General features: G+C 38.1%; 1 protein-coding gene and 1 pseudogene across 6 annotated transcripts in view; both read right to left on the reverse strand.

Moving 5' to 3' along the window:
* Positions 1-26744, reverse strand: part of LHFPL3 (LHFPL tetraspan subfamily member 3) — a 490487-nt gene that overhangs the window by 308377 nt on the left and 155366 nt on the right. The window lies entirely within an intron of this gene.
* Positions 10500-10617, reverse strand: LOC118611021 (annotated as a pseudogene).

The following is a 26744-nucleotide window of genomic DNA, read 5'->3' on the forward strand; positions in this document are numbered from 1 at the left end:
GGAGCCATACAAATGTTCCCCAGATCTATAAATGTGAGTTTACTATTTGGGTTACTTTCATTCTCTAAAAATGGGATCTTAAAATTCATTGGAAAACACTGCAATTCCAGTTATTAGTGATGTTTTATAGCCATCAGCATTTGAATTATAGTACATTGATTTATTTCCATTTGCCCGAATGACACCTAGGTTAGCTAGAAGAGTTTAAATAACATAATTCTGTTTTTTTTCTCACCCATTTTTGAGTGTTGAATGAATGAAAAACTCCTGATGACATGTATTCTTTAAAGGACTCTTGTATTGAGTAAAGTAGATGACAAAAAATCAACATCAATTGTCTCCTCACCCCCCTACCCCCAGCACACTGGGTAGTTCCAGAAGCCTCCCACCTGTGATGGGTGTGTCTGAGGAAGAGGCAAGAGTAACTACTTATTGAAGACCATAACTTATCTGGGCAGGGTCTCTTAGCCAAGATTCCATTTGGAGGAAGAGGGAGCAACAGCACTGGGTATGTATCAGAGCATGTTCTGTACAGGAATAATTTGGGAAGTCTCAAAGAGTAACTTGGGTCTGTGATCAGGTCCTGGGTTTTTTATGGTAGTCCCCATATCTACTTCTGTTCATCAGAAGATGGAACCTCTTCTGATGAACAGAAGTAGATATGGGGACTGCTCATCCCTTAAAGTATTGAATAAGCCATTCTTATTTCCTAAGACTGCTCAGACACTAGAGGGCTTTAAACTTCCTTAGTTGAATTGCCTTATCTTGCTTAAAGAAACAAAGTCAAAATGATACAAGGTATGAAAACAGTTAAGGCCGGGTCTGCTTGACCAGGTGCCGGAACTGGGGCCTTGAAAAACCAAGCTGTCTTGGTGGTCATCTCCGTCCTCAGTGTCTGCTAGCACTCCTAGTACTTCTTCTCACCAAGAAGGAAAGCTCTGTGAAACAGTTACTTCTTGCCCTATTTTACTCAAGCTCTCAGCAGCACATCACTGAGAAGATCACTTCTTTCTTTAAACATTCCCAGCATGGCTTTCACAGCATACTCTAGCTCTTCCAGCTTGCTTCTACCTTTTAGCATCTGCCTTTTCATCTCCTTCCTGGGCTCCTCCTTTAACGACTTAATTGTTGGTGTTCCTTGGGCTTGGTCTTAAGTTCCTTTCTCTTCCTTGTTAGGCATCTTCCTGGGGGACCCCATTTATTCTTATGGTTTTAAATACCATCTTTACGCTCTATTTAAATGGTTGTCAAATTTAAAAATAAACATTCAAGTTTATTCACTCAACAATTACTGATAATTTGCAGTACAGAAGCATGCTTCTGTATTATCATTTATGACAATGTTAGTATCCTGGTCTTACACACTTGCTCACTTACAAATCCTTTGCAGTAATCTCTCTCTTCCCACATTGCTATCAACAAGTCTTACAGACTTGCTTCTTTTGTGTATTTTACATCTTCCCTTTCCTTCCTCATAGTCAAAACCTTACTCCAGATCCTCATCACCTTATGTCTAGAGCAGCAGTCCTCAACTTTTTTGGCACCAGGGACTGGTGCTCCTATGAGAATCTAATGCCTGATGATATGAGGTGGAGCTGAGGCAGTAATGCTGGCACTAGGGAGCAGCTGCAAATACAGATGAAGCTTTGCTCGCTGGCCCACTGCTCACTTCCTGCTCTGCAGCCAGCTTTATAACAGGCCATGGACAGGTACTGGTCCACAGCCCAGGGGCTGGGAACCTCTGGTCTAAGGGGAGGAAACAGGCTTTAATCTGGCCCTCCTGTGTTTCAAGAATACTGAACCTAACTTAATGTTCATACAGAGTGTTGGGGGTGGAAGGGGGGGACATTCGCTCAATATGTATCATCTGACACCTATGTGTGCCTAGTGCTGAGCATACATATTAGAATCATATGGTCCTTGCTCTCATGTTGTTCGTATTTTAGTGGAAGACATAGACAGATAAAGGAACCACTAATACAAAGGCTAGTAAAAGCATTGATGAGACATGCACAGAAGCCAAGGAAGCAAACAGGAAGGGCACTTACATCAGCCTTGGGGATCAGAGAAGCTCTCCCTCTGTAAGTGAGTTCTGAAGGACCTGGAGCAAGAGTTATCCAGAGTGGTGTGTGTGTGTGTGTGTGTGTGTGTGTGAGAGAGAGAGAGAGAGAGAGAGAGAGAGAGAGAGAGAGAGAGAGAGAGAGAGAGAGAGAGAGAGAGATGGGGAGGATGTGGATGTGAAGAAAACAAGCACAATCAAAGTAAAGAAGAGAAACTGTGCACCACAGGGTTTAAGGCAAGAAAGTGATAAGGTCAGAAGAACTGTTTAGAAAGCTCCCTTTGACAATAATCAGGAAAAGGAATGAGAAGAAAGCCAGTGGAAGGTTGTTACATTCAGTAACCCAGGCAACAGATAACGATGGCTTTTAACTAAGACAATGGCAGTAGGGATGGACAGAAGAGAATTGATAACTGACTGATAATTTTTTGTTGTGGGGGCTTGTCCTGTGCATCATGGGATGGCCTCTACCCACTAGATGCCAGCAGTACTCCAACCCCAATGATGACTATCAAAAATGTTGCCAGATATTGTGAGACATCCCTGTAACCTGGGCTGTGAGGGGTGGAATCAGCTGTGGTTTAGAACATTCATTATAGAATTTTTTGTCCCTCCACCAATTACATTTGTAATACCAACTCCCATTCTTTAAAATATGGTTTTTTGATTGCTTTCCTCCATAGATTACCGCTCTAGCCAGGTAAGGTGTATTATATTCTCATTCTTCTCACACCACATAGTTTACCTATACCTTACACAATGTCTAGAATACAGCATTGAATGTCACTGAATGATATATTTATCCACTCTCTATTATCAAGAGATTGAAACCCAAACTTCTACTCTGGTAGTCAACATTGCATAAATCTATCCCCCTAACTTTCCTGCTGAATCTCATTATTACCTATTATTCCTCCCAATTCATTCTTTGTCATAATACTCTGCCTTCCAGATTTCCACATCTTGTGAATCAGAGACCCCTCTCCACCCAGAACACCTATACAAAAACAAACAAACAAACAAACATAAGTTTGCTAACTTTTCATTTTTCCAGGTAAGAACATTTCAACAACAATAATAGCAACAACCACTCAACCATCATTTTGTTAAATAGAATTTTAATATTGAAAATAGAAAAAAAACATAATCTTAAGATGAAAGAAGAAATTTAAATGGAATGCATTTAACTTTATAAAAGGATTCATTTTATTGCCTGGTTTTTTCATTTCTGAGAAAACACTGGTGCATATATCATGGACCAGCATTGATCTCATTTCCAGGGCAATCAGACCTCACTACATTATTTTCTCCCTTGACTTGGACTTTTTTGCCCATGTGCTGTATGCTCCCACACCAATATGTTCTTCCCACACATCACTGTCTAGAAAACTTCTACTCCTTCTTTAAAGTTAGCATGTAAAAATTAAGTTGTCCCAAACCAGAGGCAATCTTTCTCCTTATTTAGTTTACTGTTTGAGATACTTTGTGTATTCTACCTACTGGAATTCTTTTTATATAGGCCACAACCAGCAGCATCTCCTTGCCTTTGTAGAAAAGGGCCTTGCTAGTAAGTATTGGGCATCCAATAAAAGCAAGCTGTTTTAAGTGGTTGAATTGACTCTGGCTTTGGATAAGCCATTCCCTTTCCCAGGAATACCTATTCTACAAATTACCACAAACTCAGTGATCTTATAACATGAAGTTATAACCTTACAGTTCCATAGGTCAGAAGTCTGACACAGGTCTCATTGGGTTTAAATCAAGGTGTTGGCAGAACTGTGTTTCTTTTTGGAGGCCTTCACAGAGATTCTGGGTTTTTATTTTTTTAATTTTTTTTCCAGTTTGTCGAGGCTACCTGTATTTCTTAATTTGTAGCACAATTCCTCCAGCTTTAAAGCCAGAAGAGAAGTGTTACACTTCTCTGACCATTCTTCCACAGTCATATATCTCTCTGACTCTGACCTGAATCAGAAGAGGTTTTCTGATTTTAAGGACCAATGTGATTAGATTGAGTCCACTTGAATAATCTAGGATAATCTTTCCATCTCAAGGTCCGTACTTAATCACATCTGCAACATTACTTTTACCATTTAAAGTAACACACAGAAGTCCAATCTTATCCATGGTTTTGCTTTCTGCTCTTTCAGTTACTCATGATCAATCAAGTTCTGAAAATATTAAATGAAAAATTCCACAAATAAACAATTCATAAGTTTTAAATTTCATACCATTCTGAGTAGTGTGATGAAATCTCACCCCACCAGCTCCATCCCACTTGGGACATGAATCTTCCCTTTGTCCATGCTATAGATCCGTGTATATATCCATGCTATATACACTCCCCACCCATTAGTCACTTAGGATCTGGCTTGGTTATCAGATCAACTGTCATTGTATTTCAGTGTTTGTGTTTAAGTAATCCTTATTTTACTCATAATGGCCACAACATGCAAGAGTGGAGATGGCAGAAATTCAGATATGCCAAAAAGAAGCCATAAAATGCTTCCTTTAAGTGAAAAGGTACGTAAGTATGGGAAAACAACATAATATATATCTAGGATTCCATACTACCTGCTGGGGGTCTTTGGAATATATCCACCATGGGTAAGGGGGATTGGCTACTATATTCACAGGTTCTGAGAATTAAACTGTGGATATCTTTGGGGGCTATTATTCTGCCTACTACACCCATCATTACTGTTCTTTAACAATCCATAGTCCTCTCTTTTTATTCATGATGGGAAACTTGCTTAAGATCACAAAAATAACAAATGACAATTAGGATTTGAACCTAGGTCTACGTGTACCCAAAGCTCCTCCTAATACTTTTGTGATAAATAAAGCAATAAAAAAATCTGCCCTGTGGAGTAGACAGCCGCCATGCGTAGCTGATGAGGCAGTGAAAACATTTTAGACATGTTTTAAATCGCATTTGAAAATGCATCAATGCTTTCCCCCAACACTCAGTGTGTGTTTGATTATGTGTTCAAAGACAAACGTTCATGGCCATACAAGACGTCTGAAAAACAATCTTCTAAACTGGGCTCCAGCTTTCATAATTCAGCCTTGTGCAGTCAGGAGAAACTCATCCCTACGTGTCATATATTTTTACCACCTAGGAACCTTACGCAGTTAGGCTTCCTGAGCTTTGATCTAAGAACACATTTCTCATAAGCTCCCTTTCAGCTGTCACAGTATTCAGATTCACAAAACCTATGTGGAGTAAACACAGCTATTTTTGTTTAATAATTTAGCATGATTATGCAGTGGTGATTCATGGCTTGGATATTTCAATGGTTAAATAATATAATAGTACACGGTAAATAAGATCTTTGTAGCAGAATTCATCATGTGAACCAAAAAACCCCGAGCCCAGAGTTTTGTTTTCTCTAGCAGGGCTCAGGAAAGACTGCTTATTGCAGAAGAAACTTTGCCTTGACCTCCTTTTACTATGACATATAGTCTGGTGAGATGGTCAGACAATGTCTAAAACTGCCCCTGGCTTCAGAATAGATTTTACCTACCCAAGGAGGATTTTGGTGACAAAGAATCTAAAAGAATCATTTGTTTATAAGTAGGATTGTACATACGTTATTCTAGACAAGTCTCTTCAACCTCTCTCATCCATTCGCATTAGAGACCACTAAGGAAAAAGTGCTCTCTATTTTACCCCCTGCTTTATTGAGGTTTAATTGACAAATGGAAATTGTATATATTTAAAGTGTACAACTGGATGTTTTGATATATGTATACACTGTGAAAGAATCAGCATGATCAAACTAATTAACATATTCTTCACCTTACCATTTTCTTTCCTTCTCTAATTTTTTTTTGTAGTAAGAACACTTAAGATTACACTGTTAGCAAATTTCAAGTATATAATACAGTATTGTTTACTACAATCACAATGTGTATATTAGGTCTCTGAAACTGACTTGTCTTGCATAAATGAAACTTTATACTCTTTGACCAACACCTCTCCATATCCCCCATCCCTCAGCCACTGGCAACCACTACTCTACTCTGCTTCCCTGAGTCTATTTCAGATTCTACATATAAGTGAGATCGCACGCCGTTATCTTTCTGAGTCTGACTTATTTCACTTAGCATAGTGACCTCCAGGTTCATCCATGTTTTTGCAAATAGTAGGATATTCTTCTTGTTTAAGGTCTAATATTGTAAATCTATACCACATTTTGAGAGTACTGTCTTGATTTAGGTTAGTGAAAGAAGTGTCATTAATGATAATCCTTCACCTCTATAAGATTATCTGAGCTTCACATCCATTAAGTAGGAAATCCAACAATTTTATCCATGTTAATCAAAGCTGACAGATGCATCATGGATTTACATATGCAATCTTTTTTTTAATCATCAAGCTAGATAAAACAGCTAGAGTGGCTGGGTGATGGTTCAGATGTAGGCTTAGAGGGAGCATCCCGTTTCCTCACACTTGCTTCAGATATGTGCAATGTATCTAAGAAAATCAAACAACTTGGGGCTGAAACCCAAAATCAAGAAGGAGGAGTAACAAACAGACAACCAACAAGCAAAACCAAGGTTGCTTAACTGAGAAAATTTAGCACAAGAATATCTTTCTTATAGTCTGAAGAGTCTACTAATAACTTGTTTTCTAAAAGTCCTCTATGAGAAATGGAAGTGTCAGAAAGAGGGGGAAACATGAAAAGAAGCTGAGAGCTTTTAAAAACAATTACTGTTAACTGGAAATGTCACTCTCCCCTACACTTCCAAGTCTCTTTTTAGATTAGCAAGCAGCAGTGACCAGATGGAGGCTGTGTGTTGAAATGCCTTCTGTGGTGCAAGCCAAACTGCAGGAGTCAAGCTCCTCTTGAACAGATGGGCAACCGATTTCTTGAGTTAAAGATCAGCCAGGCTCATTAAAGAAGTTGCAAGGGTTCAGCAGTTAAAATTCATTTTTAGTATCAAACTCTGAGGGACAGAAACATCTTCTGCAACCTAAAGAAAAAGGTAACCAGAGTTCGAAAATTAAACAGTCTACAACATTGATATCAAGGACCACAGGATAATAAACAAGGATTAAATTAATGTTCATTTAAGCCTAACGCTATTGCCCATTATTGACATTCTTTGGTACTTTTTGGTGTGTTCTATTATAAATGTATTGACTTGAAAGAAATTAGCGGAAGAGTTTTTGTGTAAATGCAAGCTTACTTTGTTACCATTCTGAAATAAACAGTGCAGGCTGTAGAGGGGAAGTAAATGAGATACAACTTCTCATCAGTGTAAAAGGATTAGAGAACCTGAAGTTGGCCATTTAGGGGAAAGACGTGAGAAGCCAGAGGTCAAAAGTTATATTTCATGTTTCCTGATCAAGATCAGATGACAAAGATTAGATTAATAGCTCCTCTGAAAGAACAACTTTAATTGATATTGAGAAAGAGCCGATTATTTATTCTTATTTTATGGGGAGATTTAATCAAATGGTCTGGGAAACTGCACTTGGGAAAAAATTTTTCAGTTGATTTGGACATGAAATCACAAATATTCCCAGGCATGTGGGCTGGGTCAATCATTAAAAGATACATGAAAATGTGACTTCGCTGTCCTCTAACATACATTTGCTTTCCATCTTCATTTATCATAGCTTGGGGTTACAGGAGTCCCCCAATTTTATTAGAGACTTTGTGCATTTGTTTTGTTTTCCTTGTTTAAGGATTTATAGCAAATATTTTTAAAATTAGAAATCTTAAAACATGTATTGTATTCATCTGTGCTTTCCTAAACAGAGAAAATTAAATGCTACTTTATCTTGATTTGAGTTGAGATTCTCTTATTGATTATGAAATATTTACCATGCCCACCATGTAGCTATGGCTGCACATAAACATATACTTGGTGTGGGCCACCGGGAGATGATGTAGCCTGGTAAGGAGGTCCTTGTAGGCACAGTGATGGCTCCTCCAGATGTCAGAGCTACAGTAACTGTGCTAGTGAGCACACAAGACTGGCTCCAGGGGTCACCAGGATGTGTGTTGATGTCACTTGCTTCCCACTTTCTGACAGCAGAACTGTTCTCTTTTCTGTCTTTCCATGACTTCCGGTGCAATAATTGTAACGAGCTGAGGAAGTCCACGACTTGTTATCTCTGCTGCTTTAGTTATGCACCACCTCTTCTCTCTGCATTCCTTCTTTCTTGTCTCTTTGGATGCCCATGCTTCTCCCATGTTCTTTAGCTCTCAAAGGCTAGCCTGGTTTTGATGTATTTCTCCACTGGCACAGGGCTTTTATCTTTCTAACATTCCTAACAGCAAACCAGTGTTCTCTGTCTGAAATTTAGGTGTTCTATGGTTTTCACTGTTGTAGGGCCCAAGAGTTATTCTTCTGCTGGTAAAAACAAAACAAAACAAAACAAAACAAACCAAGCTTTTCTTCTTGAAGCTGTGTTTAGAACAGAACTGGATGCTTGAGATGGTTGTCAGTGCAGAGGGGGGTCTATAAATTATCAAGGATTTACTGAAATGGGTCCTGAATTATTTCACCCAGTAATAGAAACTTCATGAATATTTTCCAGCTACTACATGGGCATGCACAGAATCGAATGAGAGGTACAGTTCTGAATGCCTTGAAAACTGTATTTTGGTACATTTCATTGGATTGTAGCCAAATACAACTTCTTATAAAACAGATCCAAAATCATAATTTATGCAGCTTAATAGAAGCATCATTTGGATATCTGGCAAATTCTCAAGTTATATGATGTGATCGATCCTTTTCCAGAGATGTAAAACAATGCAAAGTATTCCATTTTCTCCTAGATTTTCCTTCTTACCAAAGAATAAGCTTATTCCTGAATAAGGCTATTCACAGTTCAGTCAGAAATACTGATATCTAAAATACCCAGTGGTAGCAGTAAGAGCATTTTAAACAGAGGTGAACAGGACAAAAAGAAAAAAGAAAAAAACGACAGAAGCAGGAGTCTTGAAAAATTTACTCTTCCCTTTCCCCCCTCCCCCCGACCTTGTATTTTATGCCCAGGTCTGTGTCAAGCATGAAAGAGGTAACAATAACACTGAGGTCATAATTGTAAGTCATAATTGCTCTCCTCAATGGGTTTACAATCTAGCTATTCAAAGCAGGAAAACCACAATTTAAGAACACATAAAAGAATGGAATAATTCAGGAATAGTTATCACCTAATGGAGGATTGGATTTCTAAATTAATAGTGTGGAAGCAAGATGTATACTGCTTAGTTAAGTGATGACTAACTAAGGACACAAAAGCAGTCTATTAATACTTTAAAGGTGTAAATACCAAGTAGGGTGAGGAATTATTTTGTCTAATACCCTACAGAAATAGCATCGAACATGGAATTAAGAAAAGGAATACAGTGAATTACGGTTTGAACAATTAGAAAGGAATTCTTTAAGGTGTAACTCCAGGCTACTTAGTGACCTCAAAAACAGCTCTGATCCTTTGATAATACTTGCTGTCATCCTGCAGTTGTCCAGTTAATGGCAATGAACACCAAGGATAGAGAGAGGTAAGAGATACCTTCCAGCTCTCCTGGAGCAGGAGGTGAGATGGAAATGTGTACGGAGGCAGGTCACAGTGGATTTGGGGGGGCCATGCTAAGGAAGCCGTACATCAGAGTACCCCGAGGACTTCTTTCAGCACACTGAGGCAAGAGCCTTATCACAGATTCCCTGAGTTGAAGCCAAGATCGATATACTTGAAATGTTTCATGGATATTTTTTTTTCAACGAGATATCAGGGTTGCAAATATTTGCTGATGAGTTTTAAGCAAAGGAATGATCAGCACTGCATTTTAGAACAATCATTCTGGCTGCAGTGTATGGAACAAAATAGGAGATTCAAGATCATGTGGAAGCTGTTTAAATAATCCAAGGAAGTGTGGATGAGAGCTTAAATTAATGCAGTGTCAGCAAGGGTGTAAAGGAGAGTCCAGAACAGGTTCAGTGACAACTTAGTGCTTAATTCCATGTGAGAAGGTGAAGAAAGGTGAGGGAGGAGTCAAGCCAAGTGTGGAAGTCAGGAGAACGGTGGCTCATCCTTCACCAGTGGGGGGCAGCCTAGGAAGTTAGCCTGACTGGCTGAGGAAGTTTTCTGCCAGGATTGTGGGGGACAATGCAGTGAGAGATAGAAACAAGTCTTAAAAGGGAAGCTGAAGTTCAAGAAGCAAAAAGGGAGACCAAAAATTACCAAACTGTCAAGGTCAGAGGCCAAGTCTGCAGTCAAACCTGGAGTCTCAGAGCCAGTTGAGTAAGAGTAATAAGGAGACAAGGAGTAAATCTGGGGCAGCTATAGCAACTACTTAGCCAGATGCTGATTATTTATTTGTTTGTTTGTTTGTTTATTTGGGCGTGGCAACTCTTGGTTGGCCTCACAGATTGCAAGGACCTTGTCAGTTTACAATCCCTTATTTCAAAAAAATTTTTAAGCCTACAGCACCTGGTCTTCTTAGGTGGTCTCCCGTCCAAGTACTAACCAGGCTCGACTCTGCTTAGCTTCCAAGATCAGACGGGATTGGGCTTGTTCAGGGTGGCATGGCGTAGACAGGTAATGATTTTATGTGCTTAGGTGGGCTGGTCAAGATTAAGGAGCAAGGATGGGGATTACAACTATTTCAATTCTAAAAAGAACAACAAAGAGGGTGCAGGTCGGTAAGATGAGGTTGAGGCATTCTGCTTAGGAAATGTTTTGAGTGTGGGGTGCTACAGAACATTCAAATAGGGGTGTTCAGCATATATTTGGAAGTGAGGGTACAAAGTTCACTGGGCTTGGAGGGGTGAGTCATTAGCTGGTAGATGGATTCTGATTAAAACAGAGGGCAAGTGAGATCATCTTGCGAGAGAAAGAGGACCAAAAATTGTACACTGATAAGTATTCAGATGTGGACAAAGGAAAATCCCCATAAAAGATTTCAAGGAGGAAAGATGAAAAAGGCAGGAGACCCATGAACTCATGCTTCTGTGGAATCCAAAGGAAAAGATAGTTTCAAAGAAGAGTGGTCACACAAGTGTAGAAAGAGGCCTTGAGAAGGTCCACAAACCTCTATAAAAAAACCATTTTAATATAGAAGATTTGGCTAATGCTAATAGATAAAAGATGACTATAAAAATCATTTAATTATATATAATCATATGGGTAAAATAGTATGATTTAGAAGTAGAAGCTTGAATATTATAGGTTCCTTGGAAGATTTCGGGAAAGCTGATGCTCCCTCCACCCTCTCCTCATTGACACATTAAACTCAGCTTCTCTTTTACCTTGAACACTGTGACAAATTCATAAATTATTCAGTGTATAAGAATTTCCCATATGGACCCCTTTATATACATCTAAATGGGATCCTTAGGGAAATCCTAAAAGACATGTTTGCAGATAAAGTGTGGACCAGGTTATCTCTGTAGACATCTCAGGTTCCAGGAAAAAGTAAAACAATCGCTTCTGAAGCATCTCTGAAAGTAAGATTCTCATTTCAAAGCCGATGACACAATTATACAAACGCTATGTATGCCACAAGGTTAATCCGGATCATGGGTATGTTAATCAGCAGAAGTTTAACCCTCCCATTGGGAAAATGCTCGGTTCAGACCCAGTGGCTCTTGCCCACTCTTATTTTATCTAGTGGTTAACAGATATTGTGGTTGTTGGCTAGTGATAGCTGCTTATGTCTTCATCGGAATCCTACTGTTCCCTGAAGTTCTCAGTTGACAAAGTGAGCTGATCTGTCTGCACATATCTGGGGAAAGAATTGTAGAGGGAAAAAAAAAAGAAATACTCAATACAGACAAAAGTAAAACCAAATGAAAAAAGATGCGATAATTGTCATAAAAATATATATCAGTGGTCTTTAACACAAGAAGTAAAAGTTAAGGGGGCACCCTTCAGCGCTGACTTAGGGTCTGTAACTCACACCTATCGCCGGCCCTTCCAGAACTTTTACTTTTCAAATACAAGTAATATTTTTGTTTCAGATATCAGATAATTATAAAGCACTTTCCACTAGAACAACCAAAGAGCATTATGCCACTGCCATAGAGAAAAGCTATAAATGTAAATCGATATCATGTACTATAAATCACTTTTTATTACAAGACAAGTAAATAACTGCCTGTGAAAACGGACTTGCTTACATGGTGAAGGATTAAAAGAATGATTACTATTGCAATCTAAACCTTTAAAACAAACCCCTTGGAGGTAAAAGGGCAGATTTTAGTGCTTCTATTACTATTCCGCAATACACGGTTAAATCATTCCTATTTCTTAAAGCAGCTACTAATTTATTGCTCAAAATATGCTGTGGTTGTCATCTGTGGATTTGGAATCACACAACTGTTAAATTTAATGAACTATGGTTAAGAAATGAATGAATACTTATGAGTTTCACAAATCAAATTCTCAAATCTACACTTTGCTTTTCTTGAATTCTAAATGTGTTTACAACAGGCACAGCTCCACCCCTCATTGGCTTGTCATGCTTAATTTTACAAGGACAAGCAAACAACCAGCCAGCCGTATTAGCTGTCTGCCAATTACAGCTGTGGCTGCACTGGGTCCTGGGTGTACTGGAAATATAACTGCTAGGGAGGAAAGCACCCTCTAGGCCATATGCTCACTGTTTGTGGCCATAAAGAGCCATGTGGCCTCCAGTGCAAAATAATTTTGGCTATATTGGAGCCAAATAATGTAATCAGAAAGTAGAACCAATATATATATCTTCTTCTTCAAGTCTATGGGAATTAACTTGTTTTCATTTCCATAGGTTGTAATATGACTTAGATCTAGAACTAAGGGCCCAAGTCTCAAACTCTGAGGTGCGATCATAATAATGATTATTCAATTGTATCATCTTTTCTTTTCAAATATCTCAGAGCCCCGCTTCAGATGTTACACTATTTTTAACATTCCAACAGAAGCTGTACAAACCATTTAGACTAGGAGGATAAAAACACAGTATAGGCACATTCTTGGATGAAAAATAGTTGAAGCAACACCCCCTCATAGTCCAGTTTTGTCTGTGTTTTGGTACCTGCACACCCTCACTCTTCTTGTCATGTATGTCTACACTGTCTTCAGAGCCTGACTCATTCTACCTGAATCTTAGTCTCAAATTTGCACTTTTTAGTTTACCCCAGCCTGACTTGTTCGATGCTAGGCTCCCACCCAGAATCTCCACTCTCAGTGCTGATTCAGCCTTTTCTCGAATGGCACTACACAGATAGTGCCCACTCTTGTTCTGATTCACGTGTCACTCTCTAGGCCAGTTGAACCAGCCTGGATCTCTCCTGCCACCTTTCCAATTAGTCTGGCCCTCCGACTGTGGGCCAAATCTTTCAACATGATTTCCTGCCTTCTGTAGAGAAAGATAGATGGAAACCAGGAGATGGAAACCACCTGATGACTACTTTCACTGAAGAGGGTGTTATACCCAATATTTCATGTATGTTCTTAATTACGCTTCTTGGAGAACTCTTCATCAGCTCAGATCAGGCAGGAGCTAGGTCTTGAACTGTCAGACTGAATATTTCTGAAGAGAGGAAAAGACATCACAGGCAGTGGGAACTGCATAGACATGAGCTCTTAATCTTGAAAAGTGCCTAAAGTCCTTAGGGAACAACAATTAATCTCTTGGGATTGGAACATTGGGGACTGAAAGAGGAATAGCAAGAGATAAAGCTGGGGATACAAGGCCTAAGTGAGGAAACTCATATTTAAGGTATGTTGTTTTACTGTCCTAAAGACAGCAAACGGATATTCAAGAAAAGCCATGTTAATAAGGTCTGGCCAATCACATCTTTCTGACTTTGATCATTGGTTCAGAGATGGACATTCAATCCAATCAGAAATAAGAGATGCAATGAACCTTCTGTTGAGCCTCTTAGGAATAAAGCACATGCTCTTTGTCCACTGGGACTGTGAACCTGGAGCTATCAGGATGTAACATATAGAGTTTGAGACTGAAAGCAATGCAGGAGAAGGCTGTCCAGAGAGCTTGGGAGACACCGAGCTCCTAGATCAAATCATGCATGAAAGTGTACTCACCCCTAGATTGGTTATATGAGCTAATGAAACTGTCAAAGCCAGTTTGAGTTAGGTTTCCTATTCCTCATACCCCAAAATAGTCTTTAGCCATATATCTTGAATGACATGCTAAGGTGTTTAAACTTAATTATTCAGAAAATAAAAAGACAAAGTGTGAAGGCATGCAACCTACATAATTATGACTCTCTTAATTAATATGGAAGTTGCAATTGACCTTTCATAATCCTAGAAAAGACCTGGAATTCTCAGAGAACAAGAAATAATCCTATGTGATTGAAACATCTTTTAACATATCTGTTGCACATGGCTTAGCCCCTCATTATATATTCCCTTAGATGATTCATCATTGACTCTTATGTACTTGCCTTGTTCACTCAATTAGCTTTTTCACTGTTCATACCTGGGACCGTCATTCTGTATGTATCACATAGTCTTGAGCTTACAGTAGGTGTTTTAATTGTTTATCTGCCTAGAGTAAAAAAAAAAAAGATTAAAAAAAGGAAAGCAAAATCCTTTTACTGGAGTCTGTGAATCCTTCTCACCAAATTTAACTTCAATTCCCATATTAGAACATTGCTTATCCTCCAAGAGGAAGCTAAATGACTCTATTTACATAACTGTATAGTCCTTCCTGCTCCTGTATATATTTCTACCAATCACAGCAACTCACCCAGTTGCTTTGAAATATGTTAATAAATCCCCTGCTGGCTGCTGAACCCAAAAGGAAGATACCAATCCCTTTAAAATGATCAAACCCGTGGAATCCCTGATGTAAAAGCAACTAATTTTGGTTTCCTTTGTGGAAAAAAAATGTATCACAAAGTCTAAGAAGCTATTAATTTAATTATCTGCCTTCTAGCTGAGTCCTCTTCTCTCATAAGAATTTAATTAATTTGGAACAGCCATTTTCAAGAGATGAAGGATAGAGATCAATGTCCCCAAAGATAACCATGCATAAACTTTGATTTGTGATTTACATTTAAATAAATAGTGTCACCTTCTTTAAATATTAGAGGTAAAGTTCCTGCTCTTGTTACAGTTTGAATCTCGAGCTATCCTGTTTCAGGTGTGGAGGCAAAAGTAAATAGATATTTCTTAAAGAGTTTAGGAGATAAGTGAATTTCTCTCTGTATTCTGATCCAAAATTAAGGCTAAGGGGGGCTGAATGGCTTTAGTAGAGCCAAGACTATCAAACAGGCCATCTTGAGTCTGTTGCCTGATCTTCCTCATCATTGTCCTTCCTTCACACCTGTCCCTCCCCAACACTCTATATGCACCTCTCTCAAAGATCACTACTAATATTCTTCTATTTAAAAATAGTAACTTACCCCTTGTTCAATTCAAGACCTTTTTCTGCCTTTACTCTCCCTATTTTGGGGGATTCCTTACATTCATTCCTTCCTTCTTCTTATTGACACTTTCTTGCCCTTTGTCTGCAATCCAGTGCATTATACTTCAAAATAGATCCCAAATCTGCTCCTGTCTCACACCACCTCTATCGCTACTGCCTCAGGACAAATTTTTATGAATTCCAACCCAATCATTTAGCTTCTACTCTGGCCATTCATTCTATGCCAGACAGAAAAATCTGACCTTACAAAACTTAAAAACTGGATCTCACCACTGCTACCCCTGAAATACCCCAACGGCTCTCTATCACATTTAGCATACAACCCCAACTCCTTGTGGTGGACTACAAGGCCTTACAGTATCTGCTCCCTGCCCTCCTCTTCAATATCATCACTCACCACACCACTTTCTGCTGTAGACACACTGGTGTGAACACATCAAGCTTGTTCTCACCTCGAGGTCTTTGCCTTTGTACCCTTCTGCCAGATCCGCACATGGCTTGTGCTCTTACTTCATTCCTGTGTCATCTCCTTGGAAGGGCCTTCCCTGACTTTCAGCTAAGGTCATAATCCCGTTACTCTTTTTACCCAGCTTTATTTTTCCTTCTTGCACTTGTCACTATTTGGCATTTTATTATAAGAGTGTGTGCTTAGTTACCATCTGTCTCCCAACTTGAATGTAAGCTCAAGAGGGTAGGGATTTTGAGTCTTCCTTATAACAACCATTGAATAAGTGGGTTCTCTGTCTTTACTAATGAGAACCGCATGTTACTAATACTAGGTCCACAGAATTCAGAATCAGGGTAGGAACAGGGCTCATGTGAGACCAACCCAAATCTTTTCCTGGATCAATACATGGACTCTGAAAGAAAAATGTTGTCTTTCTACTGAAGTTGTCAAGCTGATAGGTATGAATCTGGGTTTCCAGCAGCCCTCTTCTCTATACATGGGAGAACATCCCTCCTTGCAGGATAAAGCCAAGGAAAGACAAGCAGAGTCAAGAGAAAATAAAGATAGAGATCTGAAGGCAATTCTTCTGGACCAGTCCCTGAGACTTGATTCCTTAAGCTCTTCTTTTAATCTTGTGAATTACCTAAGTAGCCTTCTCTGTTGCAGGAGCCAATACTTTCTTTTTTGCTTAAATTCACTGTCTTGAGTTTCTATTACTTCCAAAAGTGCCTGCACTACTCTAGAGTAAAATAATGCCTGGGAAAATCATAAATTCAGGAGGCTCTAGAAGGGTCTGTGAATATTTATCATATATATTTATACTAATGGTGTTGGTCTTCAGACTTCCAATGCTTGATTTTCATATATTCCACTATGAGTGGAATAAGGACATATAAAAGTAGTGATACTGGCAGTCTGAAAAAGAGAGTAACTGCTTCTTTTGGGACGATATGAATTTAGTGATTTCTGGAGCTAAAATAGTGAGCAGCATATTGAGATTTAAGACGTGTGATACACATTAAGGAGCTCAGCTCTTGAGTGGGAAACAAACACACACACCACTATTTTAAGGGAAACTGTTACTCCAACATAAACTGAAGGAGCTGTTAAATCAGCACCATCTTCTCATATTTCCACAACGATACATATGGCCACAACATTCTGCTTCTCTAGGAAGCCAACATCATAGCAGAAAAACTAGGTGTATATAAATTGTCAAAGGTTTGAAGCACTGCAGAAGACAAACCATGAAAAATGAATAAAAATCCTGGGTTTTTTGTTTGTTCGTTTGAGCAAACTGCTGAAAGTAAAAAAGAATGAATAGGTTGAAATGAACAGAATTTCAAGAACACTTAAGGGAAGCAAAGAACCTACAAAGTTTGAAAGAAATCTGAAGGGCCAATACAACTTAGGTCAATACAACTTAGGATTAAAGCATTCTCATTATTCTTGGTCTTTATTCAAAATAGTATAGTAATTATTGTTACAAAATTAAAACATACTTTTTTTGTAGATAAAACTTTATGACCCTTGAGCAATACCATAGGTTCTGTCATGAGTGGTTGATTCAGTTTAATTCATTCAACAAACACTGACAAGTACTGGGTTAGGCCTGAGAATAAACACCTGATCATGGACTGCCTCTGCATCAGAATCATGTGAAGGAAAATATTTAATTCACTGATTCCTGGGACAGAGCTGGGAGACTCTTCCTTAATAAATTTGGGAGAGTAACATGAATCTGAATGTTTTAAACTCTTCTCTAGCAGTGTAGCCAGGTTGAAAGATTACCACTCAGAGGCTCTGTTACTCTATTACTGAACTAGGATGAAGACAGCAAGGTCCTGGATTTCCTTGGACTTTTGTAGTCATTGAATTATTCACTGAAGAGTGATAATCTATTTCCGTGTTGCAGGGCATACCAACGTGGCTGATGAAGGAGATTTATGCATCATATAAGTAGTTATGTATATATCAAACATTCGTTATAATGGATTTTTATGCAGAATAGAGAAAAGATGCCTGTAGACTAGAGGATAGGAAGGGGAAAATGAAAAGCAATATCAACTTTGATTAATGGGTCATGAGGTAAGTTTTACTTCATACATTGGACGCTGTTAACACATACAATATACATGTAAAGGAAAAACTAATTTTTATGATAATTTTTCTCTCTAGTCTTAGAAAATGTTTTTATTATCAAAAGAGTTGGAAAACACTTTTTATTTATTTATTTTCCAGTTTTATTAAGAAATATTTGACATACATTACTGAATAAGTTTAAGGTATAAGCACGATGGTTTGATTTATATATATTGTGAAATGATTACCTCAATAGGCAATATAGATACAATAAAAAAATTTCTCCTTGTGATGAGAACTCAGGATCTACTCTCTTAACAGCTTTCCTATATGTCATATAGCAGTGTTAGCTATAGTCATCATGTTGTACATTACCTCCCCAGTACTTATCTTATAACTAGAAGTTTGTACCTTTGACTACCCTCCTCTCACCCCTCGCCTCTGGTACCTCAAGCATGATCTCTTCTTCTATGTGTTGGATGTGTGTGTATTTTTCTTAAATTAGATTCCACATATAAGTGAGATCGTACAGTATTTATCTTTCTCTGTCTAACTGACCTCACTTTGTACAATGTCTTTACAATTCATCCATGTTGTCACAAATGGTAGGATTTCCTTGCTTTTCTATGGCTGAATAATATTCCATTGTGTGTGTGTGTGTGTGTGTGTGTGTGTGTGTGTGTGTAATAAGCTTTTTTATCCATTCATCCATAGATGGACATGTAGGTTGGGAAAATGCTATTTTTTTAGATTCTCCAGTGTATGTCAGTTTTATATAGTCCAGAGACAAGTTTGCCATATGAGATTGTTAAATGTATAAATAATGTATTTACTTAGAGGGTCTACTGCAGTGCCAGGCACATGGTAGGGGCTCAGAAATACTAGATTATTATTACCCAGGAAGGTGCTATTAGCCAAGATCAATTTGGGCAGCATATTTTATATAAAGTTGTGAGTGAACAATTAGAGCTCAAGCTCACATATGTGTGTATGTTGGAGATGACCCTGTCCTGCCCCCTCTCTTCAAACTCACTGTTCTAAGGAGCACTGTCTACTATTTACTCTGTGAACACAATATGTGAGCATTTCCCTGTGGCTTGAAAGAACTTGTTGACTCTCCTCACTATTCAAAGTCTTACCTTGGTTTCAAGGCCCTAGTCAAGTCTCGTACCATGCCATGAACCTTCCTTCCCCTATGGGCTTAGCTCCAAATGAAATCTTCTTCATATGAACTGTAGTACAGGACAAATGACAATCAAGACTGTTTGTATTTGTCTGTCATTTCTTAAAGAACAAATCTTGTCCATGAGGTTGGATTTTAGATTTCTTAAGGCTAGGAAACATATATTTTGTCACACCTGGTGCTCACAAATTTTTTTTTTCAGTAAGCTGATACCTTAACATCCAGCAAGACCTTGACAATTGCAGAAATCCAAACAGGCAGGATGAATTTCACTAGTCCCAAGGACAACCACATTTATAATTTATAATTCTTCATTTGTAAAAATGATACTCTTGAGCACCTTCAATTTGATGTCCACAGTCATTTTCCCAAAAGCACATAAAGGCCTCTGTGAACAAGCTGGCTTATCTCTCCTGTATCAATTATTGTATTTGTCTTCCAGGCAAGATAAACTTACTAGTCAACACAGTCATCAAAGCAATGACTTTGGCCTGCTAAGTGAATTTTTTGTAATGAAAAAAAAAAGTGTTTTCTTGACACAGAGCTCTGTGTGTGAGGAGGTGAGGGGGGTGGGGGGACTGAGTCAGTGCAACGGAAAAAAACCCAAAGAAACAAAAGAATGCAAATGATTGGCTTCTTTTGAAAGATGTTAGTTTCCTTCCTCTACTTTTAAACGAGTTTCAATCTTATTTTGGGTGCATATACACATCTATCAAAATATTGTAGCAGGCAATGTCAGAAATATCTTTGTTAAATTATAAAAGCAACATGTTTCTAGTGAGTTTAATTTTTCCTCAGTCATGAGTTTAACGAAAATTCTATTTGACCCACAGTTTCCAACGTTGCTCTCACTGGCTGGGCTCTCCTGACAGCCCTGTATTACTTGCAATCAGAGAGGACCCAGCAAATCTCAAAATACCCGTGCGAGTTCTGGGAACTTTCCCTCTTGCCTCAAACACCTTTGTCCATCACTGAAAATTCTCATTCAAGCATCATTCTTTTAGATCACATTATTATTTCCAGGAAACCCTGGTACAACACAAATGCCTTTTGAAAAGAGTAAGTGCTTAACACCAAAGTGAGCATCAGCATGTCAGTTTGGAAAGAAGCAGTGAGGATCTTGAGGGAACAGGGGGAGGAGACGTTCGTTGGAAGAAAAGGGAAATCTCTAAGACAAAGGTCTCCAAAACATTTTTGCTCATGTATGCCAGCCCCAAAATTTCGAAAAATTATGTGCCCTTTTATACGTTTTTCAAGTTAACACGCAAAATTCTTAGTTATAAAGGAAGTCTATCAATATTCCAAAACTAAACTCTTACCACTCTTTTAAACATATCCAATGGAATTTAAATACCACAGAGATTAGATATACATTATCATTAATTAAAAAACAGGCTTAGTCTCTTCTTTGTCAAAATAATAATACCACTCATTTGCTCCTTTAACTTGTACTTGCCTTCTATTTCTTCCATTAATTATTATACAAATATAATATATTTTCATCCTTGAAATCCTTTATTGATTACTCTATCATAGTTCTCTGAAACAAAAAAGTATAGAGATTAGATTTTTTTAAAAAATATTCTCTTACCACAGGCTATAAAAAGTTTAAAATTTTTCTTCTGAATGAAAAAATTATAATTGTTAGTAGTACTATATAAATATTATTAGTAGTATAAAAGTGATCAAAACAACTATTTAGATAATAAGATTGATAAATTATCCAAGTAAAATCTTACTGGAAATTCAACTCTTAATGGTTTGTTGTTATTGTTAATCTAGCTTATATAGTCCTAGATTAATATTTATTACTAGGATGAAACAGGGCTCAATTTGATTGCTATTTTTCATTTTTATAGACATATACTGGAAATGTTATTCACGTAAATATGTAGATGAAATTGTGTTATAATACCACCCAATTATTTGAAATTTTTGAGTTACATGTCAAAAATCACAGGGTCATTGCTTAATAATAACTTAATAATCAAATTAATATAATGCAATTTCATTTAAAATTATTTTGTCAAATACATTTAATTAGTTAATTAAATCTAATATTAATAGGGAGACTTCCAGGCAAGATGACAGAACAGGTAAATGCTATGCTCACTTCCTTCCATGACCACATCAAAATTACAACTAAATTATAGAACAACAACCACCCTTGAGACCCACCCGAAGACTAGCTGAGCTGAAGTCTTATAACTAAACACATAAAGAAGAAGCCACATCAATACTGGAAGAAGGGGCAGAGATGCCCACACCCATATTTGCTGGGTAAAAATCAGGATATCTCAGCTGAGGTCCCTCTCTGATAAGCAAGGCTCCCCAGCATGTGGTATCAGTGTTGGGAAGAGAAGTTCCCACAACAGCTGGCTGTGAAAAGCAGTGCAGATTCTATCTGGGTGAGAAAAAGGCTAGTAGAGGCCCAGGCATCTTCTTAAAGGGTCTGCAGAGATTCACTCACAAACACATGCCCTAAGTCAGCAAAGGAATAGCAGCTTGAGAGGTACCAGGGACATAAGGGGAGGAACTGAATTGTCTGGCTTCAGGGTGAGGCCTGGAGGGGCAGCTCTCTCCAGTGCTGGCATGCCCTATTGTTCCTTTGTTTAGCAATCCCTCCCTACAGCCAGCAGGCACAGGCAGGTGTCAAATCTGAGTCTCCATTACCTCTCTAATACCACTCTCACCCCACCCTGGCAATTCTTGAGACCTGCCCCACCCAACCCACACAAAAACCTGTACCTCTTTCAGTGGCTTTCCTCACAAGCTGCCAACCTGTGATAACTGAGAAAGCTGTGGCTATCTCAAAGATAGCCCTACACCTCCTGCTATGTGGCTCCTGACATTAGTGGCAGCTGGCCTCAGTCACATCATAACTTCTCCCAGGCACCTCCAAGCCCAGCACAGACAACTACCAAGTGGTCCCAGGCCAGGAACAGGCAGCAGTTGACCTGAGCCTACACTGGAGGCCCTCCCAAGAGGCCCCAGAACCAACACACCCAATGGTTAGCTTCAGACCACACCAGAGCACCACTAAAGGAGTGGACTCAGCAGGCACCAGAGTGCCACTAAAGTGAATCCTGCTCTGTCAGCCCCTGAAAAACAGCTTATCCGCTGTAGTCACAGACAATCTTCACAGTCAGGCAGCTTGAAAGTCAAAATCACTCACTGAAATGCCAACAGCAATCAAGGTTCAATTATAGGAGGAGGACACACACAGCCCATACAAGGAACACCCTTAGAGAACCCAGTTCAAGTTAACAGGGAGACTATACCACTGGGCCCCACAGGACCCCTACTACATAGGCCACCCTGTTAAGTCTGGGAGATGTAGCAGATCTACCTAATACATAGAAACAAACACAGGAAGGCCGTCAAAATGGGAGACAAAGAAACATGTCTCAAATGAAAGAACAGGAAAAAATTCCAGAAAAAGAACTAAATAAAATGGAGGCAAGCAATCTACAAGATACAGAGTTCAAAACGCTGGTTTTAAGGATGATCAATAAACCTAGGGGAAGAAAAGATGAACTCAGAACTTAAACAAAGAGATAGAAATCATAAAAAAAGAACCAGTCAGAAATGAAGAATACATAACTGAAATGAAGAACACATTAGATGGAATCAACAGCAGATTAGATGAAGCAGAGAACTAAATCAGCAATTTGGTAGACAAGATAGCAGGAAACACCCAATTAGAACAGCAAAAAGAAAAAAAAAGCCAATTTAAAAAATGAGGCTTCTGAGACAACATCAAGTGTACCAACATCTGCATCATGGGGATACCAGAAGGAGAGAGAAAGCAAGGATTTGAAAACCTACGTGAACAAATAATGACTGAAAACTTCCTTAACCTGAAGAAGGAAATAGACATACAAGCCAGGAAGCGCAGAGAGTCCCAAACAAGATGAACCCAAACAGGCCCACACCAAAACACATTATAATTAAAATACCAAAAGTTAAAGACAAAGAGAGAATCTTAAAAGCAGCAAAAGTTACCTACAAGGGAGCACCCATGAGACTGTCAGCTGATTTCTCAACAGAAACTTTACTGCCCAGAATGAATTGACATGAAATAATCAAAGTAATAAAAAGCAAGGACCTACAACCAAGAATACTCACTCAACCCAGCAAAGCTGTCATTTAAAATAGAAGGACAAGTAAAGAGCTTCCTAGACAAGAAAAAGCTAAAGGAATCCATCAACACTGAACCAGTATTACAAGAAACATTAAAGGAACTTCTGGGAGGAGGAGCAGGGAGAGGAGGAAGGGAAGGAGAAGAAATAAAAAAAATGAAAAATACCATGATAATAACTACATTTTTTATCAATAATTACTTGAAATGTAAATGGATTAAATGATATAGGATGGCCGAATGTATACGAAAACAAGACCCTTACATATGCTGCCTACCAGTGATTCACTTCAGATCAAAGATATTCAGACTGAAAACAAAGAGGGAGAAAAAGATATTTCTTGAAAATGGTAACCAAAAAGCTGGGGTAGCAATATTTATACCAGAAAAAAAAAATTGACTTTAAAACAACAGCTATAACAAGAGAAAAAAAAGACATTTCATATACAATAGCCAAGATATTAAAACAACTTAAGTGTTCATCAACAGATAATTAAATAAAGATGTAGTACATATATACAATGGAATATTACTCAGTCATAAAAAATGAAATCTTACCGTTTATGACATGAATGGACCTAGAGGGTATTATGCTAAGTGAAATAAGTCAGACAGAGAAAAACAAATACCACATGATTTCACTTACATATGGAATCTAAAAGACAAAATAAATGAACGACCAAAAGAAAAACAAACTCATAGTTATAGAGAATAAACTGATAGTTGCCAGATGGGAGGGGTTTGGGGGAACTGGCTGAAAAAAGTGGAAAGAATTAAGAAGCACAAATTGGTAGCTACAAAATAGTCTTGGGGAGTTAAAGTACAGCATAGGAAATATAGTCAATAATTTTGAAATAACTACATATGGTGCCAGGTGGGTACTAGACTTATCAATAGGAGATCATATTGTAAATTATGTAAATATCTAAGCACTATGCTGTATACTTGAAACTAATATAACATTGAATGTTGAATATAATTTAAAAATAAAAAATTAATTAAAAACAAATATAATAATCATTTTAAATTAATTTTAATGCTTATATCTTTTAATTCATTTTTTAAATGGAAGTATAATTGACATATAACCTTATATTAATTTCATGTGTATAACATGATTTGTATATTGTATATATTGCAAAATGATCACCACAAAAATAAGTTTAGTTAACGTCTATCATTGTACATTACTATAATTTTTTTCTTGTGATGAGAACTTTTAATATATACTCTTTTAGCAACTTTCAAATATGCTATACAGTATAATTTACTATAGTCACATTCTGTACATTATATCCGCAGGACTTATAACTGAAGTTTGTACCTTTCGACCCTTTTTATCCATTCATCCACTCCCAACCCCACACCTCTGGCAACTTTTAATTCATTTTGGAAAACAGAAATCTGTCTTATAAAGGCATTTGATATTCATTAGCAGCATTAGCGTTATCAGGTTCTGAGAAGTGTATCAAAAATATTTTACTAAGATTTTTCAAATGATTTTTCATTATACTTGTTATCTTTCACTTAAAGACATCTTATTTAATTCACTACACTCAAAAATGGTTGGAGAAATAAAAACATTGTCAATGTCAATACTAATTTGCCAATACAAGTTTGTTTTTTTTTTAATAACATGACTTACTGTCAGACAATTGGCTTGACAATCTCACTCTTTGTTAGGGAGAGTTTGGCATGTTTCTGTTCTAATAATTGTGTTAATATACATCTTTGTTACAGATACCTCGCTTCAAATTTTTGACACTCAGAGAGATAGACAGAGTATGGAGCTCTCCAAGACTTTGTTGCAAGAATGGAATAAAGTACTACCATCTTCAGTATTCTATCTATGCTTCGTTTCACTTTGCTTTCAAAGAACTCTCCCTCCATAGAAACATATTCTTTGCAAATAATTTTGGGGGCGGTGGTAGAAAAAATGAGTCATTAAGGAAAAACTGCCATCACTATGGGAATTCAGAACATTTCAACAAGGACCAGTGTACTTGCTTTCTAACATCGCCATGGCCTATAAGAGAAATGTGTCTAAGACAGGAAAGACATATGCCTTGCCTAAGTGCTTTAATTAAGGGAGGCTTACCTGCTTCAATAGTTTCAGTTGTCCCTTTGTTTGGCATTCTGGAGGTTACCATAGTGAGTTTTGGAAGGGTGAAAATTTCTTTTGTAATGCAGAAAAAGAGTTACTATGAAAGGGAAAGTGGGAAAGAAGAACCTGCGTAACACCTTGACATATTGATTGAAAGTTTTCTCTCCAGTAGATCAGTTAGGACCTGAAAGTTGATTTCCTTATGCTCTCCGTGTGTGCCTACTGCATGAACACGCTGTGAGTCCTGGAAGCACATGAATCCCAGTAGGGAATTCTCTGGCCTTAGGGAACCAAAGGGAGGATGAAAGGCAATGCTTTAATTGGTGTTTGAGTCTCCAGATAGATTGTGAGGGCAGTTGGCTACACTTTGGCCAACTGTATACATGTTCCTAAGGAAATGACACTTTCTAATTTTTAGATTAAGATAACAAAACCTCTTATTTCTCTATAGCAATGTACATACCCAGTGCGGCAAGAAGTATATTTTTATTGCCACAGAGTTCAATGGCTAAATATAGGCGAATGTACAAAGTAGACATTTAAATGGCCTCTAGTCTGCCATATTTATAACACCCCTTACTCCTGGACTTCCCTCCTGACCCAGGCATCAGGAGTTCTCATTTGAAATCCCCCACCCTGGGACCTCACACAAATCTTTTTCCTTGTGCTCTGAAATTAACCTCACTCTTCACTCCCTAAGGAGGAAAGTGAGCTGTTTTCTAAGTTACATAATTCATACTAAAGTGTGAATGGTCAAAGTTGCCTTCATCCTCAAAGAGGGATTATTGGTGGATAGAAGCCAGAGCTATTTTTCGATGGACATAGTGAAAAATGGGGAAATTTTCTCTTTTACTCTCTCTTCCTCAATACAGAATAGAAAACCAGCCATTTGCTTGCCTCTACCCAACTCATCACTCCCCAAATAAAAGGTTTCTCTATGCCTAACATACTGTGAGTGCATTCAGGCCTCTAACTTTTAGTATTTAAGTTAAACACTCAGGGAGGTGCCATCTAAGTAACTGAACCACTAAAGAATGGGCTCAAAGAATACCCCTCTGGGCTGTAAGAAGTGAACAGGCTTCGGAGTCCCTGACCTGAGCATCAGACTGACTCTGGCAGAGGAGGAGATGTGTTGTCTACACTGCTCAAGAATAAAGAGGATAGCTCTTCCTGATTCCCAATAACTTAAACTGTGCTGGTGTTTTCCACACTCTGTGAACAGACCACCACAGAGGTACACTTAATCTCCAGGGCTATAAAGAAATGTAAAAAATCCTTCCTTTTGTATTGGCTTTGTTTCTTGTACCAATGAACTTTTCTAATTTGA

This window comes from Rousettus aegyptiacus, unplaced genomic scaffold (assembly GCF_014176215.1).
Source record: "Rousettus aegyptiacus isolate mRouAeg1 unplaced genomic scaffold, mRouAeg1.p scaffold_m13_p_13, whole genome shotgun sequence".
Classification (NCBI taxonomy): domain Eukaryota; kingdom Metazoa; phylum Chordata; class Mammalia; order Chiroptera; family Pteropodidae; genus Rousettus; species Rousettus aegyptiacus.